The 13,962-nt window shown below is 38.2% G+C and overlaps 1 protein-coding gene across 4 annotated transcripts in view; it reads right to left on the bottom strand.

Annotated features, from left to right (window-relative positions):
* Window positions 1–13,962, bottom strand: part of C2h4orf33 (similar to human chromosome 4 open reading frame 33) — a 77,181-nt gene that overhangs the window by 33,405 nt on the left and 29,814 nt on the right. The window lies entirely within an intron of this gene.

Raw genomic sequence — 13,962 nt, 5'->3', positions numbered from 1 at the left:
AACCATAGTTGTGTGGGTTTATTTCTGGGTCTTCAATTCTAGTCCATTGATCTACCTGCCTGTCTCTGTACCAATTCTATACAGTTTTTGTTTTTGTCACTATTGCTCTGTAATACAGCTTGAAGTCAGGGATGGTTATTCGCCCAGAAGTTCTTTCATTGTTGGAATGCTTATGGTGGGGTTTTTTGTTTTGTTTTGTTTTATTCTAGATGAAGTAGAGAATTGCTATTTCCATCTCTGTGAAGAATTGAGTTGGAATTTTCATGGAGGTTGCATTGAATCTGTAGATTGTTTTGGGCACGATGACCATTTTTACAATATTAACCTGGCCAATCCATGACCATGAAAGATCTTTTCATCTTCTGAGACCTTCTTCTGCTTTCTTTCTCCAGAGACTTGCAGTTCTTGGCATACAGATTTTTCACTTGCTTGGTTAGAGTCACACCAAGGTATTTTTTTTAATTGTTTGGGACTATTGTGAAAGGTGTTGTTTCCCTAATTTCTTTCTCAGGCTATTTAACCTTTGAGTAGAGGAAGGCTAATGATTTGTTTCAGTTAATTTTATATCCACCCCTTTGCTGAAGCTGTTTATGAGGTTTAGGAGTTCTCTGATGAAATTTTTGAGGTCACTTACGTATACTATTATGTCATCTGCAAATAGTGATGTTTTCATTTCTTCCTTTCCAATTTGTATCCCTTTGACCTTCATTTCTTGTCTGATTGCTCTGTCTAGAACTTCAAGTACTATATTAAATAAGTAGGGAGAGAGTGGGTAGCAATGTCTAGTCCCTGATTTTAGTGGGATTGCTTCAAGTTTCTCTCCATTTAGTTTGATATTGGCTACTGGTTTGCTGTATATTGCTTTTACTATATTTAGGTATGAACATGCGTTTTTTTCCTTTGAGTTTGCTTATATAGAGGACTATGTTGATGGATTTTCATATGTTTAACCATCCCTGCATTCCTGGAATGAAGCCTACTTGATCATGGTGGATGATTGTTTTGATGTGTCCTTGGATTTGGTTTGGGAGAATTTTATTGGCTATTTTTACATCGATATTTATAATGGAAATTGGTCAGAAGTTCTCTTTCTTTGTTGGGACTTTGTGTGGTTTAGCATAATTGTGGCTTCAAAGAATGAATTGGGTAGTGTTCCTTCTGTTTCTGTTTTATGGAATAGTTTAGACAGTATTGGTATTAGGTCTTCTATGAAGGTCTGATAGAATTCTGCACTAAACCCATCTGGTCCTGGGCTTTTTTTACTTGGGAGACTTTTAATGACAGCTTCTATTTCCTTATGAGTTATGTTTAGATGATTTATCTGATCCTTATTTAACTTTTGTACCGGGTATCTATCTAGAAAATTGTGCATGTCATGAAGATTTTCCAGTTTTGTACTTGGATCTATTTTTTTTTAATTTCCTCAGTTTTTGTTGTAATGTCTCCCTTTTCATTTCTGAATTTGTTAATTTGGATACTCTCTCTGTGCCCTCTTGTTTGTCTGGCTAAGGGTTTATCTATCTTGTTGATTTTCTCAAAGAACCAACTTTTGGTTTTGTTGATTCTTTGTATAGTTCTTTTTGTTTCTACTTGATTGATTTCAGCCCTGAGTTTGATTATTTCCTGTCATCAACTCCTCTTGGGTGTATTTGCTTCTTTTTGTTCTAGAACTTTTAGGTGTGCTGTCAAGCTGCTAATGTATGCTCTCTCCAGTTTCTTTTTGGAGGCACTCTGAGCTATGAGTTTTCCTCTTAGCACTGCTTTCATTGTGTCTCATAAGTTTAAGTATGTTGTGCCTTCATTTTCATTAAATTCTAAAAAGTCTTTAAAAAGTCTTTAATTTCTTTATTTCTTCCTTGAATGGGTTATCATTGAGTAGAGCATTGTTCAACTTTCATGTGTATGTGGGCTTTCTTGTCTCATTTTTGTTGTTATTGAAGACCAGTCTTAGTTCGTGGTGATCTGATAGGATGCATGGGATTATTTCAGTCTTCTTGTATCTGTTGAGGCCTGTTTTATGTCCAATTATATAATTAATTTTGGAGAAGATACCATGAGGTGCTGAGAATATATATTCTTTTGTTTTAGGATGAAATGTTACATAGATATCTGTTAAATTGATTTGGTTCATAACTTGTTAGTTTCTCTGTGTCTCTGTTTAGTTTCTGTTTCCATGATCTGTCCATTGATGAAAGTAGGGTGTTAAAGTCTCCCACTATTATTGTGTGAGGTATGATGTGTGCTTTGAGCTTTATTTAGTAAGGTTTCTTTTTAATATAGGTGCCCCTATTATATGCATTTGGAGCATAGATATTCAGGATTGAGAATTCATCTTCATGGACTTTTCCTTTAATGAATATGAAGTATCCTTCCTTATCTTTTTTGATAACTTTTGGTTGATAGTCGATTTTATTGAAAATTAGTATGTCCACTCCAGCTGTTTCTTAGGACCATTTGCTTGGAAAATTATTTTCCAACCTTTTACTCTGAGCTAGTGTCTTTTGTCACTGAGGTGTGTTTCCTGTATGCAGCAAAATGCTGAGTCCTCTTTACATATCCAGTCTGTCAGTCTATGTCTTTTTATTGGGGAATTGAGTCAATTGATGTTGAAAGTTATTAGGGACCAATGATTGTTGTTTCCTGTTATTTTTGTTATTAGAGGTGGAACTATGTTTGTGTGGCTATCTTCTTTTGAGTTAGTTGAAATCAGATTACTTTCTTGCTTTTTCTAGGGTGTAGTTTCCCTCCTTGTGTTGGAGTTTTCCATCTATTATTCTTAGTAGGGTTGAATTTGTGGAAAGATATTGTTTAAATTTGCTTTTATCATGGAATATTTTGGTTTCTCCATCTATGTTAATTGAGAGTTTTGCTGGATATAGTAGCCTGGGCTGCTATTCGTGTTCTCTTAGGGTCTGTATGATATGTGCCTAGGATCTTCTGGTTTTCATAGTCGCTCATGAGAAGTCTGGTGTAATTTTGATAAGTCTGCCTTTATATGTTACTTGACTTTTTCCCCTTACTACTTTTAGCATTCTTTGTTTTTTGTACATTTGGTGTTTTGATTATTTTGTGCTAGGAGGAATTTCTTTTCTGGTCCAATCTATTTGGAGTTCTGTGGGCTTCTTGTGTGTTTATGGGTATCTCTTTCTTTAGGTTAGGGAAGTTTTCTTCTATGATTTTGGTGAAGGTATTTACTGGCCTTTTACATTGGGAATCTTCACTCTCTTCTATACCTATTATCCTTAGGTTTGATTTGCTCATTGTGTCCTGGATTTCCTGGATGTTTTGGGTTAGAAGCTTTTTTCGTTTTGCATTTTCTTTTACAGCTGTGTCAATGTTTTCTATGGTATCTTCTGGCTGTGAGATTCTCTTTTCCATCTCTTGTATTCTGTTGGTGATGCTTGCATCTATGACTCCTGATCTCTGTCCTAGGTTTTCTATCTCCAGGGTTGTCTCCCTTTGTGATTCTGTTGTTGTTTCTATTTCCATTTTTAAATCCTGGATGGTTTTGTTCAATCCTTTCATGTTTTGTTGTGTTTTCCTGTAATTCTTTAAGGGAATTTTTGTGTTCCCTCTTTAATGGCTTCTACCTGTTTATCTGTGTTGCCCTGTATTTCTTTTGGGGAGTTATTTATGTCCTTCTCAAAGTCATCTAACACCATCATGTGCTGTGATTTTAAATCACAATCTTCCCTTTCTGGTGTATTGGGGTTTCCAGGGCTTGCTGTGGTAAGGGAACTGGGTTCTGATGATTTGAAGTGGCCTTTGTTTCTGTTGCTTAGGTTCTTGCCCTTGCCTCTTGCTATCTGCTTATCTTTGGTGTTAGCTGGTATTGCTGTCTTTGAAAGGGGCTTGACCCGCCTGTAAGCCTGTGTGTAGCACTACTCAGAGACCAGCTCTCTCCCTAGTGGGATATGGGTACAGAGAGCTGTGACACAGGGTCAGCTTAGGCCCCAGGCTCCTGTCCCAGACTGCTCCTCAATTTCGGTGTCCTGAGGTCTCTAGGCAGGTCCCTTGGAGTAGAAGTGTTGGTCTTAATCGTGCTCTCAGGTATTCAGCACTCCTGGGAAACTGACTTTCTCCCAGGGGGATCTGGGTACAGAAAGCTGTGGCATAGGGTCAGTTCTGGACGCAGGCAGAAACCATAAGGATCCTGTCCCTAGCTGCTCCTTGGTTCCTGTGTCCTGAGGGCTCCAGTTCGGTTCATCTTGGGCCAGGAATGTAAGCAGAAATGGTGGTCTCACCTGTGCTCTCGGGTGTGTCAGTACTTCTGAGAATCCAGCTCTCTCCCAGTGGAATCTGCGAAGAGAGAGCTCTGCCACAGGGTCAATTCTGGGCACAGGTGGAAACTGGAAGGCTATATGTCAGAATCTTGCTTTTCAGGTATGTTAAGGTATCCAGGGTTTGCTGTAGTGACAGAACTGGGTTTTGATGGTGCCAAATGATATTTGTTTCTGTTGTGTATGTTCTTGCACTTGCTTCTCACCATCTGGTAACCTCGAGTGTTAACTGGCCTTGCTGTCTCTGACTGGAGCCTGTACCTCCTGTGAACCTGGTTATAATGGACCTATTGGAGTCAAGCTGCCTTTGGGGGTGGGGGCAGGGATGGGGGAATGGAGCACATAATCTCCCTCCAGGCACAGTTGTGGACTGGATAGAAGAAGTATTTCACATTGAGCACATAGTTCCTGTGTCCTCTGAACTTATATAAACATTGACATCTCTTATAATTTGGATTTAAAGTTTACTTTGTTAGGTATCAATATAGAAATACATGCGGGCTTTCCAGTTCCAGATGCTTGTAGAATATTTTTCCATCCTTTCAGCCTGAGACTGTTTGTCATTGCCAGTGACATGTGTTTCTCATAACTAAGAAAATAGGTCTTATTTTCTTTTTTTTTTTTTATTAATTTGAGTATTTCTTATATACATTTCGAGTGTTATTCCCTTTCCCGGTATCCGGGCAAACATCCCCCTCCCCCCTCCCCTTCCTTATGGGTGTCCCCCTCCCAACCCTCCCCCCATTGCCGCCCTCCCCCCACCAGTCTAGTTCACTGGGGTTTCAGTCTTAGCAGGACCCAGGGCTTCCCCTTCCACTGGTGCTCTTACTAGGATATTCATTGCTACCTATGAGGTCAGAGTCCAGGGTCAGTCCATGTATAGACTTTAGGTAGTGGCTTAGTCCCTGGAAGCTCTGGTTGCTTGGCATTGTTGTACATATGGGGTCTCGAGCCCCTTCAAGCTCTTCCAGTTCTTTCTCTGATTCCTTCAACGGGGGTCCTATTCTCAGTTCAGTGGTTTGCTGCTGGCATTCGGCTCTGTATTTGCTGTATTCTGGCTGTGCCTCTCAGGAGAGATCTACATCCGGCCCCTGTCGGTCTGCACTTCTTTGCTTCATCCATCTTGTCTAATTGGGTGGCTGTATATGTATGGGCCACATGTGGGGCAGGCTCTGAATGGGTGTTCCTTCAGTCTAAGTTTTAATCTTTGCCTCTCTCTTCCCTGCCAAGGGTATTCTTGTTCCCCTTTTAAAGAAGGAGTGAAGCATTCACATTTTGATCATCCGTCTTGAGTTTCATTTGTTCTAGGCATCTAGGGTAATTCAAGCATTTGGGCTAATAGCCACTTATCAATGAGTGCATACCATGTATGTCTTTCTGTGATTGGGTTAGCTCACTCAGGATGATGTTTTCCAGTTCCAACCATCTGCCTAAGAATTTCATAAAGCCGTTGTTTTTGATAGCTGAGTAATATTCCATTGTGTAGATGTACCACATTTTCTGTATCCATTACTCTGTTGAAGGGCATCTGGGTTCTTTCCAGCTTCTGGCTATTATAAATAAGGCTGCAATGAACATAGTGGAGCACGTGTCTTTTTTATATGTTGGGGCATCTTTTGGCTATATGCCCAAGAGAGGTATAGCTGGATCCTCAGGCAGTTCAATGTCCAATTTTCTGAGGATCCTCCAGACTGATTTCCAGAATAGTTGTACCAGTCTGCAATCCCACCAACAATGGAGGAGTGTTCCTCTTTCTCCACATCCTCGCCAGCATCTGTTGTCCCCTGAGTTTTTGATCTTAGCCATTCTCACTGGTGTGAGGTGAAATCTCAGGGTTCTTTTGACTTGCATTTCCATTATGACTAAAGATGTTGAACATTTCTTTAGGTGTTTCTCAGCCGTTCGGCATTCCTCAGCTGTGAATTCTTTGTTTAGCTCTGAACCCCATTTTTAAATAGGGTTATTTGTTTCCCTGCGGTCTAACATCTTGAGTTCTTTGTATATTTTGGATATAAGGCCTCTATCTGTTGTGGGATTGGTAAAGATCTTTTCCCAATCTGTTGGTTGCCGTTTTGTCCTAACCACAGTGTCCTTTGCCTTACAGAAGCTTTGCAGTTTTATGAGATCCCATTTGTCGATTCTTGATCTTAGAGCGTAAGCCATTGGTGTTTTGTTCAGGAAATTTTTTCCAGTGCCCATGTGTTCCAGATGCTTCCCTAGTTTTTCTTCTATTAGTTTGAGTGTGTCTGGTTTGATGTGGAGGTTCTTGATTCACTTGGACTTAAGCTTTGTACAGGGTGATAAGCATGGATCGATCTGCATTCTTCTACATGTTGCCCTCCAGTTGAACCAGCACCATTTGCTGAAAATGCTATCTTTTTTCCATTGGATGGTTTTGGCTCCTTTGTCAAAAATCAAGTGACCATAGGTGTGTGGGTTCACTTCTGGGTCTTCAATTCTATTCCATTGGTCTATCTGTCTGTCTCTGTACCAATACCATGCAGTTTTTATCACTATTGCTCTGTAATACTGCTTGAGTTCAGGGATACTGATTCCCCCTGAAGTCCTTTTATTTTTGAGGATAGCTTTAGCTATCCTGGGTTTTTTGTTATTCCAGATGAATTTGCAAATTGTTCTGTCTAACTCTTTGAAGAATTGGATTGGTATTTTGATGGGGATTGCATTGAATCTGTAGATTGCTTTTGGTAAAATGGCCATTTTTACTATATTAATCCTGCCAATCCATGAGCATGGGAGATCTTTCCATCTTCTGAGGTCTTCTTCAATTTCCTTCTTCAGTGTCTTGAAGTTCTTATTGTACAGATCTCTTACTTGCTTTGTTAAAGTCACACCGAGGTACTTTATATTATTTGGGTCTATTATGAAGGGTGTCGTTTCCCTATTTTCTTTCTCGGCTTGTTTCTCTTTTGTATAGAGGAAGGCAACAGATTTATTTGAGTTAATTTTTATACCCAGCCACTTTGCTGAAGTTGTTTATCAGCTTTAGTAGTTCTCTGGTGGAACTTTTGGGATCACTTAAATATACTATCATATCATCTGCAAATAGTGATATTTTGACTTCTTCTTTTCCGATCTGTATCCCCTTGACCTCCTTTTGTTGTCTGATTGCTCTGGCTAGAACTTCAAGAACTATATTGAATAAGTAGGGAGAGAGTGGGCAGCCTTGTCTAGTCCCTGATTTTAGTGGGATTGCTTCAAGTTTCTCTCCATTTAGTTTAATGTTAGCAACTGGTTTGCTGTATATGGCTTTTACTATGTTCAGGTATGGGCCTTGAATTCCTATTCTTTCCAGGACTTTTATCATGAAGGGGTGTTGAATTTTGTCAAATGCTTTCTGAGCATCTAATGAAATGATCATGTGGTTTTGTTCCTTCAGTTTGTTTATATAATGGATCAGGTTGATGGTTTTCCGTATATTAAACCATCCCTGCATGCCTGGGATGAAGCTACTTGGTCATGATGGATGATTGTTTTGATGTGCTCTTGGATTCGGTTTGCCAGAAGTTTGTTGAGTATTTTTGCGTCGATATTCATAACGGAAATTGGTCTGAAGTTCTCTTTCTTTGTTGTGTCTTTGTGTGGTTTAGGTATAAGTGTAATTGTGGCTTCGTAGAAGGTATTCGGTAGTGATCCATCTGTTTCAATTTTGTGGAATAGTTGGGAATATTGGTATGAGGTCTTCTATGAAGGTTTGATAGAATTCTGCACTAAACCCGTCTGGACCTGGGCTCTTTTTGGTTGGGAGACCTTTAATGACTGCTTCTATTTCCTTAGGAGTTATGGGGTTGTTTAACTGGTTTATCTGTTCCTGATTTAACTTCGGTACCTGGTATCTGTCTAGGAAATTGTCCATTTCCTGAAGATTTTCAAGTTTTGTTGAATATAGGTTTTTATAGTAAGATCTGATGATTTTTTGAATTTCCTCTCAATCTGTTGTTATGTCTCCCTTTTCATTTCTGATTTTGTTAATTTGGACGCACTCTCTGTTTCCTCTCGTTAGTCTGGCTAAGGGTTTATCTATCTTGTTGATTTTCTCAAAGAACCTACTTTTGGTTCTGTTGATTCTTTCTATGGTCCTTTTTGTTTCTACTTGGTTGATTTCAGCTCTGAGTTTGATTATTTCCTGCCTTCTACTCCTCCTGGGTGTATTTGCTTCTTTTTGTTCTAGAGCTTTTAGGTGTGCTGTCAAGATGCTGACATATGCTCTTTCCTGTTTCTTTCTGCAGGCACTCAGCACTATGAGTTTTCCTCTTAGCACAGCTTTCATTGTGTCCCATAAGTTTGGGTATGTTGTACCTTCATTTTCATTAAATTCTAGAAAGTTTTTAATTTCTTTCTTTATTTCTTCCTTGACCAGGTTATCATTGAGTTGAGCATTATTCAATTTCCAAGTATATGTGGGCATTCTTCCTCGATTGTTATTGAAGACCAGTTTTAGGCCGTGGTGGTCCGATAGCACGCATGGGATTATTTCTATCTTTCTGTACCTGTTGAGGCCCGTTTTTTGACCAATTATATGGTCAATTTTGGAGAAAGTACCATGAGGAGCTGAGAAGAAGGTATATTCTTTTGCTTTAGGATAGAATGTTCTATAAATATCCGTTAAGTCCATTTGGCTCATGACTTCTCTTAGTCTGTCGACATCTCTGTTTAATTTCTGTTTCCATGATCTGTCCATTGATGAGAGTGGGGTGTTGAAATCCCCCACTATTATTGTGTGAGGTGCAATGTGTGTTTTGAGCTTTAGTAAGGTTTCTTTTACATATGAAGGTGCCCTTGTATTTGTGGCATAGATATTTAGGATTGAGAGTTCATCTTGGTGAATTTTTCCTTTGATGAATATGAAGTGTCCTTCCTTATCTTTTTTGATGACTTTTAATTGAAAATTGATTTTATTTGATATTAGAATGGCTACTCCAGCTTGCTTCTTCTGACCATTTGCTTGGAAAATTGTTTTCCAGCCTTTCACTCTGAGGTAATGTCTGTCTTTGTCTCTGAGGTGTGTTTCCTGTAGGCAGCAGAATGCAGGGTCCTCGTTGCGTATCCAGTTTGTTGATCTATGTCTTTTTATTGGGGAGTTGAGGCCATTGATGTTGAGAGATATTAAGGAATAGTGATTATTGCTTCCCATAATATTCATATTTGGATGTGAAGTTATGTTTTTGTGCTTTCATTCTCTTTGTTTTGTTGCCAAGACGATTAGTTTCTTGCTTCTTCTAGGGTATAGCTTGCCTCCTTATGTTGGGCTTTACCATTTATCATCCCTTGTAGTGCTGGATTTGTAGAAAGATATTGTGTAAATTTGGTTTTGTCATGGAATATCTTGGTTTCTCCATCTATGTTAATTGAGAGTTTTGCAGGATACAGTAACCTGGGCTGGCATTTGTGTTCTCTTAGGGTCTGTATGACATCAGTCCAGGATCTTCTGGCCTTCATAGTTTCTGGCGAGAAGTCTGGTGTGATTCTGATAGGTCTGCCTTTATATGTTACTTGACCTTTTTCCCTTGCTGCTTTTAATATTCTTTCTTTATTTTGTGCGTTTGGTGTTTTGACAATTATGTGACGGGAGGTGTTTTTTTTCTGGTCCAATCTATTTGGAGTTCTGTAGGCTTCTTGTATGCCTATGGGTATCTCTTTTTTTAGGTTAGGGAAGTTTTCTTCTATGATTTTGTTGAAGATATTTACTGGTCCTTTGAGCTGGGAGTCTTCACTCTCTTCTATACCTATTATCCTTAGGTTTGATCTTCTCATTGAGTCCTGGATTTCCTGTATGTTTTGGACCAGTAGCTTTTTCCGCTTTACATTATCTTTGACAGTTGAGTCAATGATTTCTATGGAATCTTCTGCTCCTGAGATTCTCTCTTCCATCTCTTGTATTCTGTTGGTGAAAGGTCTTATTTTCAATCAGATGGCTATGGCATTTTGGTTAGAGTTGAGATTATAAACTTTCAAATTTATCCATGAAATGCATATATTTATTGCTGTCATGTTATTTTCTTTGTAATGGTTGGTACTTTCCTAATCCTCATTTGCTTATTACTGCTTGAGTATAATTTATTTTCCCCTTGACCTCACAGATATGTTTAACTTTTTCATCTGTATCTTCTGTAAATGTTGGCTTTATAGTCATGAATTTGTCTTCATCATAAACATATTCCTTCTTCAATTATCAAGGCTAACATCGTAGTAATCTGGGTTTGTATTTTACTGTTTTACTGAGTTTGAAATGCATCATTCCTTGTCCTAACTTTTAAAGTTTCTTTTGAAATGTGTTACAGTTTCTGTAGTGTGATTCCTCTTATATGTGATTTGCTGCTTCTTTCTTGCAGCTTTCATGTTTTAGTTATGTCATGGACAATTTATTTTCCAACAATGACTACATCCGTATGCTTCATGAACCTTGTCATTTCTTTCTCTGGATTTTTGGGATTTTTCTGCTATAATTGTTAAGTATATTTTTGTGGCTTTATCTAATACTTTTTCTTGTTCTGTATCCATGATTCATAAATTTGATCTTCTAATAATGTCCCATAAATCTTTTATGCACTAGACATGCTTTTTTTCTATTTTGTTATTGACTGAATGTTCTAATCTATATTGTCTTCAAGCTCTGATAATTAATCTTCCATTTGATCGATTTTATTGCTGAAGTTTCCACTGAGGTTTTTATTTACTTATAAAGATTTCATTCCCAAATTTCTATTTGAGTTTTTCGGCATTTTCATTTCTTTGCTGAATTCCTCTTCTGTATTCTACATTGATTTTTTTCAAAATGTTCATATTTTATTTAAAACCACCCAGGCTTTTCAACTGAAGAATTCCATGTAATTCATTATTACTGCAATTTATTATTGTTATTATGGAATTGGTAGTTAAAAATGCTGCCTTGCCTTTTCATCTCTTTCATATTTCTGTCTCAGAACTTTTACATTTAGAATGGTGTGTTACTTGTTTGAATCAGTGGTGTTCTTTCAATTGAAGTCTTTGCAATACATTAGATTTTCATATAAGGTTGTAGTATGATTGAATCATATATGCAATATGAAGAAAATAGGGAGTGAAGAAAGACAAAGGCCACATGCTCGCTGCATGGGACAGTGCCTTCTTTACAAACTCCATCTCAGCGTCCAGGCACAGTTCGTGTATTTATGGTATAAAATCAGGGTAAATTCACTGTTAGCACAGCAATTTGTTTAAATTTTTTGGCATGTTGCCATGGTCTAGTAAATGAATCTCTTGGCTCTAAAAATCACTCAAGAGTAATTTAGAGCAAGGTATTGACACTAAAAAGTCAACTGCATCCTTAGAAAGGGATCAAGAGGAGTTAAGGACTAAAATAACCAGCTAGGTTTCATATACTTCTCAATTTGAGAAATCCCTGCAACAATTTAAACTATTCTCTAAACTTTGGGAAATGAATCATTTCCTCCCAGAGACCTGCAAGCAAGTATAAAGCTCACAGATAACACTGTTATTTGAGTTTCAACAAAATCTTAATACTTCTAAAAAAATCAGTGTTATGCTTTATCACAAGGTTATCTGAAGTCCTTGGGAGATCAAAAAACATTGGTACAGAAAGCCTCAACATGCCTTTGTGAACCAGTTGCTCACGTGGCACTAGAATACCTGTCCCTAGAATGTATGCAGATTGGAATGCTGAAGGAGCAATCAAGTGGAACTTACCTGGCAAAGTTCTCAACGGTTTGGATTTGAAAACTAGTTTCTTTGCAGTCCATTGAAAGATAGCTGATAGCATATTACTGGGAGTTGGTTAAATTGTCTCTACCATCATATCAAATGATTCTGAGAAATATGTCATGCTTACCTGGAATAATGTCAGAGGTATTAAGTAGGGACAGAGCAGCTTAGCAAAGCTTCCTGATAATAAGGAATGCTACATGGATCAGGGCAGAAAGGTGCAGCACTGGGGGAGAGAATACATTCTACAAAAATTGGTTATACCATGGCTCCTCCATCTATAACTCAGGGAACATTTCTGAAGAAGGGGGAGAAAGTTTATAAAAGCCAGAGTCCTAGGAAAACTGCTATGAACCCGTTTTACTTAAAAAGCTGTATAAACAAGACCAGAAAAATGCAATATTAATAGACCTGTTAATGTGGAGCAGAGAAAATGTCTTTTCTACTGACTGTTGAGAGGTTGAAAGGGACTAGGGTGGAATAAGGATTGGAAGGATGGTATGTATAAGAAACCAGTAAAGTAGACAAAAAAAAAATTGCTCCTAAAGTCAGGTTCACATTACAGCAGCAATTTTTTCAGATAGACAATATATTCAATAAGGAATCAAGCCACCTTTTACTAGCAGTAGTGATTGTTAAATGGATAAATGCGATCTTCCTGGTTGCTGCCACTGCAGAGAGGCCGTGGGTAGCACCCCACGAGCGAACTTGAGCCTCGGGACCACAGGAAAGACCAACTTTTCTGCTGCAAGAAAGCTGCCTGGTGAGCACGGGACACACGGAGGCAGAATTCCTCTAGGACTGGGCACTTCCTGTGTTTACCGGAAGTCCCACACCCGAGGATCCCGGCCTGCAGCAGCACTCTGCTCCCAGACCCCGTGAGAGAGAGACCCAACCGCCTGGTCAGGTGGGCACTCCTGTGTCCTGTGTCTGTCTCATTGCATGTGTGTTTTCTTTATCTATTCATCAGTAAACACCTAGACTGATACCATAACTCGAATAATGTGATGAACAGAGCTACGTTGATTCAGATACCCTTAGGGGATGTACTCAAAGTGGTAGAGCTGGATCAAATGGTAGCTCTACTTTCAGTATATATCTACAGTTGACAATACTAATATATGATTCCAAGAATACTGGCTTTGAGCTCATTCTCTTTACCCTCACCGTCAATTGTTGCTTTCTTCAGGATAGTCATATTTACTGGATGAAATGAAATATCAATGCAGTTTTAACTTGCATTTTCCTAAAACTTAAGACACTAAGTTTTTTATAATCATTAGCTACCTATACAAGTTCTTATGAGAAGTACGTAGATGATCTGTTCAGTTATTGATTGCACTTTGCCCTGTCTTGCTTTGATGTTGTTTTTCTAAGTTCTTCGGATATGCTAGATGTTAAGCCTCTGATGGAAGAGTAGCTAGCAAAGATTTTTCTCCCCCATTACAGTCTGTCTCTTCACTTCATTAATTATCCCCTTTCCTGTGCAACTTTTTAATTTGATGAAATCCATTTTGTTGATTCTTTTAATTCGAGAGGCAATAGAGTTATATGCCTGAAGTCACTGCCTGTATTTATATCTTGAAATATTTTCCTTATGTCTTCTTTTGGTTTTAATGTTTCAGATCTCACATTAAGGTCTTGGGGCTGATTTATACACAGGATGTTTATAATTATACTGGTTTCATTTATTACTATAACTGTCATATAACTTGAAATCAAATACTGAGAACTTCTAATCATATTCTTGGTACTCAGGACATCTTTGCCTATCATAGACCTTTTGTCTTGCAAGCACATTTTAGGATACTGTTCTATTTATGTGAAGAATGCCATTCAAATTTTGAGGGTGATCATAAATACTTCCAGATAGCTTGTTTTCATATGAACATTTCCCCAATATGAAATCTGCTGATCTAAGAACATGGAACGCCTTTTCATCTTCTAGTGTCTTCCTCAATTT

Source organism: Rattus norvegicus, chromosome 2 (genome assembly GCF_021556685.1).
Source record: "Rattus norvegicus strain SHRSP/BbbUtx chromosome 2, alternate assembly SHRSP_T2T, whole genome shotgun sequence".
Classification (NCBI taxonomy): domain Eukaryota; kingdom Metazoa; phylum Chordata; class Mammalia; order Rodentia; family Muridae; genus Rattus; species Rattus norvegicus.
This window is presented reverse-complemented; position numbering and strand designations above follow the sequence as displayed.